A 6,000-nucleotide genomic window follows, 5' to 3' on the forward strand; every position below is an offset into this window, starting at 1 on the left:
TTGTTATCTAAGTTCCTAAGGCTGCTGTTTTGTTTAATCCACGATGATTCAGAATAGGGGCAAATACTGCCTGCTCAAGGGGAACTGCAAGCTCTGTTTACAGGCCAGTCCTTTTAGAACGTTACACTCTCGGCATACGTACGTCAGTATGCCATGCTTTGCAACACAAAATCTGGGGGTTGTGGAGGACTTCGCCATGCCAGTTCCAGTAGGCGTTGAACCGTGCTTGCGTTGCATGTAGATTTGCGGCGCAGTGTACTGTGCTGGCTTTACGTCTGTCAGCCCATGTCCTGTTTACCAGCTGTCAAGGTCATATCACTGTGAAGATGCCCACGATCCACATACGTGGGCATATGCCATCAAGATACTAGAGTGTGACCCCCAGCTTAAGAGTCCAGCTCTTAAGAAGTGTACAGCAACTGAACGCCTTTGGTGCCTGTGCTTCCTTCTCAAGGAGGAAGGGACTCTGTCATGCCTTCTTGATCTTAAGTAATTCAAGAACTCTCATTGGTGCAAGAGAGGAAGAGCACCCATTGGCGCCTCGGCTTCCACAAGCGGCCGAGCGCTCATTGGCGCAGAAGTGCCCACTGGTGCATGGTTTACCTTTTCTTCAAGAGCGCTCTCTGGTTCAAGAGCTACGACTGGCTCCCAGGCATCCATTGGCTCCCAAGTGTCCATTTGTGCTTTAGCGTCCACAAGTGTCCGAGCGCCCAAGGGCCACGGCTGGATTAGTTTGGAGTTTTTCTACAACCATGGACAATGCTTACAGCTTCTTACTGACAGTGTCACAAGTTATGGCTCTCTCAGTTACTTCGAATGCAACCATTCAAAATAAGTTAGTCCGTATTTTGGCTTATGAAGTCTTCTGTACCTCCCATTCAACCTTAAGCAAACTTGTTGCTATTTTCATTGGCTGAAGAAGAAGAGGATCAGGAGTTGTCTCTGACATCCTACAATTTGCTACATTACTACTTTGTAGTGAATTCTTCAGATTTGTCTCCCCAAGGCTTCTTTATGTAAGCATACTGCTCCTTCTATCCAGCTGCGAACAGCCTCATCCCCCGTTTCTTTGAAAAAAGAAGATGAAGAAGGAGATAAGGAGACTCCTCCTAGCAAATTTCTCTGACTCCTTCTTGCCAGTAAATCCAACATTGCCAGTGTCTTCATATTTTAGATACTAATTAGTAGATTTGTCCAATTTGCTTAAATGGTTCTTTCCTTTTCTTCTTGTTAGGCAGTGAAGGAAGTTAACCTTTGGCTTTCTGAAAGAGGGAACAAGGAAAAGTTAACTTCAATTTCCCACAATCACAGTCGCATATTTCGACAGACAATGTTTTCGGCATTAGAACCGAACGATTTTGTTATGATTAACTTCCGTCTGGTTGTAGTAGTGGGCTCCCTTGATTGGACTGTTGGAGCTTTGGGCTGCAAAATCAAGGAAATTTCAGTGCTGGACAAATATTTTTACGGACTTTTAACAAGTAACTTCCTACCCGGATAAGAGTATCAGAGACAGTAGCCAGGAATTTTCTTCTCCCTTTACGTTGGGCATTCTGAAGAAGAGAGAACTCTTGTCCTTTCACCACCAAGGAATGTTCTCAGACACAGAGGTCTACCCTTCTTTACTCTCCACCATTTTCCTGAGGTTACAGTTAGTTGGGTATTTTCCGAACTTCAGATGAAGTCTACCCTGGACCTTCTCTCTCTCTCTCTCACTCAACCAAGTTTTCTTGTGTTGCCGCTACTAGCTCGCACCCTTTACTTCCACAGGCGCTAGCTCCGTCATGGCAGAGAAGCTCTAGATCATACCCTAGATTAGCTCCGTCATGGCAGAGAAGCTCTAGATCATACCCTAGATTGGGGGAAGAGTACGTCTCAATCCACAAATCATAGGAAATCCTCCTCCAAAATCCCTGCTAAGAAGTAAAGAGCCAGTCCTCCACAGACACCTGCAGGAGCAAGGTTCCTCCAGTTTGGATGAACTGGGAAGTAAGAGGAGCAGGACCTTTGTACGTATAGGGTTGAGAGAAGGCTACAACATTCCTTTCAAGAGCGTTCCACCCTTAGCCTACTCGGAAAATTCAGAAATCAGACATTTATTACCCTGTCAAAGAGAAGATTCGTCACTCCTGCAGAAGACGGCCATAGAGTTAGTAGTAGTCCACTAACTCCCGGATTTTACAACTGAATATTAATAAGTCCCCGAGGCCTTGGGCCCTTGATGTCCGTGTTAGATATAAGCATTTTGAATGTTTTTGTCCGAAGACAGAATTCATAATGCAAAGAATCGGACGGTTTTGTTACACTTCTTCAGAGGGAACTGGATGGTGTCCATCAATGTGGATGATGCATAATTCCATATCGCAATTCACCAAGACTGAGAAGTTTGTTCATTTTGTTTTCAGAGAGTACCAATGCAGAGCTCTGTGCTTCAGGCTTTCAGCATCCCCACAAGTGTTTACATACTCATCTTGGGGGCCCCCCTTGCGAATGGCTGCAACTAGTCGAACGATTTGCTTCTTCAGTCACATTCAGAGAAGTACACATACGACGTGCAGAAAATTCCATCATTGGCAGGAGTTGGGTCTCCTGATTAACTTGAAGTTACACGGTTAGTCTCCTGTCAGGATTTTGTCTTATTTGGAGATGATAAAACGGTGGCTTTCGGCTTTTTCCCATCCCCACAAAGAGTGAAGTCTTGCTTTCAGTAGGTGGACCATTTGCTAAGCCCTTCAAGATTGTTCAGCAAAGAAGTGGAGGAGCCTGCTGAGCACCCTAGCCTCTATAGAACAGTTCATGTGGTCTGGGAGTCTTCACATGAGGAATCTCCAGCTCTTCCTAAAGATAACTGGATTGGGGAAAAATTTCCAGACTCATTTGTGTTCCAGGCAACATCTGAAGTAAAGGAGGACCTGTCGTGGTCATTTGTGTTCCATGGTGGAGATCAGAAGACAGGCTATTAGAGGGGAAATCCCTTCTTCCTCTGAGCCCCAACCTTGTATTCTATTCAGATGCATCCAGTCCAGGTTGGGGAAATTTCCTGGGAGACCACAAAGTGTTGGGGACATGGGATGTTCAACAGAGAGTGGCACATCAGTTTGAAGGAATTTAAGACTATTCACCCGGTGCTGTTGGAGATTGCGGACCAGGTCAGCAACAAAGTAGTAACTGTCCGCTCGGAAACCCCTCTCTTACATCAAGAAACTGGGAGGAACGCATCTTTTCTTTCTGCGAAGCAGCAAGAACCCTTCTGTTATGGACAGCTAGGAACCACACCAGAATCCTAACAAAGTTCATACAAGGGAAATTCAACGTCCTGACGGATGAATTAACTAACCCCTTCCCTCTCACATTTTTTATCCCAAATTCCAGTCTTTATGAAGCATATTTTTTTATTGTTTATTTCTAAAGTATATGCTAAAGTGATAAATTACCTGGAATATTTCTTCAGAAAAAATTTTTTTTTTTTTTTCCCCCGCAAGATAGTCTTCTATTACATAACTTCTCAAGGCCGAGTTTTCTCGGAAATTCTTAAAAACCAAGGAAAACAAAAAGTAAAGAATATATTTATTGTATTTTCATCTATATTTTTATTCTTTCATAATTCTTCAGTATAAAAAAATAGTTACATAAGGTAAATGCGGGAGGTGGGGGGAGAGGGTGGATTATCATCCGAAGTTGTTATTCTTTGCCAGCCTTGGTTATCAGGAATATCATCATTATCTTCATCTGAATTATCAGAGTATTCTGATGTCGTATCACCATCACTTTTGCTCCCTGAATTGTCCATTCCATCATAGTACTCTGTATCACTATCACTCGCTGCTCATGATAGTTATATCAATAATAAAAGAAAAATCCACAAAAAACAATAGAAGTCCTGACTGATGAAAGGACGCGTCTCAAATGGCTAAGTAACGCCAAGATAGCTACAATTTTTTATTAGAAGGCACTTATATCCATAGAAAATGGCTTTCTGATGGTGGGAGACTAATATAAACAAAGCCGAGTTTATTCGGATTTGCTAGGAAAGAGATAACAGAATTTCGAGTATACTCGGGCTTACTGTGAAATATGACGGTTATCTTAAACCCGTGAATACACGGGGTTGAGTGGGAAGAGGTTAAGCTGCAAGAGGCAAAATCTTTGTACAGTGTGTGGTTTTTAGCAGAACAAGCTCCTTCTGATAGGAACTCTGGATGACAACTACAGTCGAGTGCAAACCCGTTCTATCAGAGCCGGGAGTGCTTTATTGCAGGAGAGAGTGAATCCAGAGAACGTGAATAAGGGCCCCTCACTGTATGATCATTCATTTCTCATAACGTAAGAGACTTTTTTTCTAGTGTTAAAATTAGGCAGTACCTTGTAAATTTTTATTACTGACATGTTATCAAGGAAGAAAGCATAAGACTCCCTCCTGTTGCCCGAACCAAGAGAGTACAGTTTACCCAGAGCACCTGACACTTACAGTGGATGGGTTGTGGTTTTTACCTCAGTGTTACTTCAGTGTGTGTGGTACTGTGCCCAAGGCAAATTGTAGTCCTTGTGAGCAATTGGAATTATCCTTGCTTCAAGGCTCCCCTTAAGTAGAGGCAACCCTTGGCTTTACTGCCGTTCCACTACAGGCCAAGTAGAGCACCAACTAGAGACAGTCTCAACTACAAGCTCTTTTAACTAACAAGGAGCGACAAGCATGGTTTCAATGGCAGCAGCTTATCTATTTCTAATTCATTACATGACTTGAATGTTGTAGAGTAGATTATGTCCAATTATCCCACCTCCTGTTAGTGTGGGAGTCAGCTGTGTAATTACTCTAAAGTTGCATAATTAAAAATGATGGTGTTATTATAAAACAATGTGTTAATTATACTTAAACAGTAATTACATGCTCAGACCCCTCCCTCCTTCCCTGCTGATGGACATTAGCATAAATTGAATGAACTAATTGGCTGTCGTTCGTAACCTTTTCGCTAGGGGACGAGACTGTGTCACCTACACACATGTCTGTGTTGCTATCGTGAAATTTGAATCCATATACTGCTGCGAGTAAGAGATGAACCAGACCACTGAGCTGAATACCAGCTCTCTAGGGCTGGCCTGAAGGATTAGATATTTTTACCTGGCTAGTAACATATTACTTTCGTAGCAACGGAACCCAACGGAACCTACAGCTGATTGTGGGATCCGAACCACATTATATTGGAAATAATGAGTTTTTAATCACCAGAAATAAATTCCACTGATTCTGCATTCGTAGAGCAGGGAAGCAAACTTGCACCAACAAATCAGTAGGCAGGCATGTAACCCACTCATCCAACAAAGAACTTGAGTAGGTGAGGCAGGCATGTAACCCACTCATCCAACAAAGAACTTGAGTAGGTGTTTTACTGAAAAACTACAGTAATCAATATGTTGGGGCAACCTAAGCCATGATATGAAGTGCACAGGTATAGTCAAATGGGCACTCGCACTAACCAAAACAACTTTTGAGTGTTCCACTTATTTTAATTTTATTTTCAACACTGTATCTTTAGATGCAGGGAATTTGTGTATTTACTGTCTAAATCCATATGGTCTCCATAGTGGTTGTATGCATATCCTGAAGGTTGCTTAAAAGGCAACACAAACTGACTCTCATAGTATTGTTGGTGTTATCAACTATTTCATAAATGTTTCATGCCCTTAACCAGTCATTTACTAGGTTTAGATCCATGTATAGATTTTCGGAAGTAAAAATAAAAGTCTTCAGCTCAAGGGTTCCAGTGTATACATTAATGGTGGGATTAATAAGAGTAATCTGAAATCTACACTAGAAAAAAAAGATTTTTTTTTTTTGGTATTCCATTCATATGTTTTTTTTTTTGGTATTCCATTTGTATTTCATCTTAAACTTATTTGCTGCTCTGGTTATTCATTATTTTTAAAAATGTGATTATTCATTATTTTTTTTAATTTAGCACCAAGTGTATGGGCAATGTATTGGTATGCGGGCTAAAGTTT

At 41.8% G+C, this 6,000-nt stretch overlaps 1 protein-coding gene across 2 annotated transcripts in view; it reads left to right on the plus strand.

The window, feature by feature from the left end:
• LOC135225745 (uncharacterized) overlaps nucleotides 1-6,000 on the plus strand; it is a 221,641-nt gene that overhangs the window by 160,390 nt on the left and 55,251 nt on the right. The window lies entirely within an intron of this gene.

The sequence above is a fragment of the Macrobrachium nipponense genome, chromosome 13, assembly GCF_015104395.2.
Source record: "Macrobrachium nipponense isolate FS-2020 chromosome 13, ASM1510439v2, whole genome shotgun sequence".
NCBI lineage: Eukaryota > Metazoa > Arthropoda > Malacostraca > Decapoda > Palaemonidae > Macrobrachium > Macrobrachium nipponense.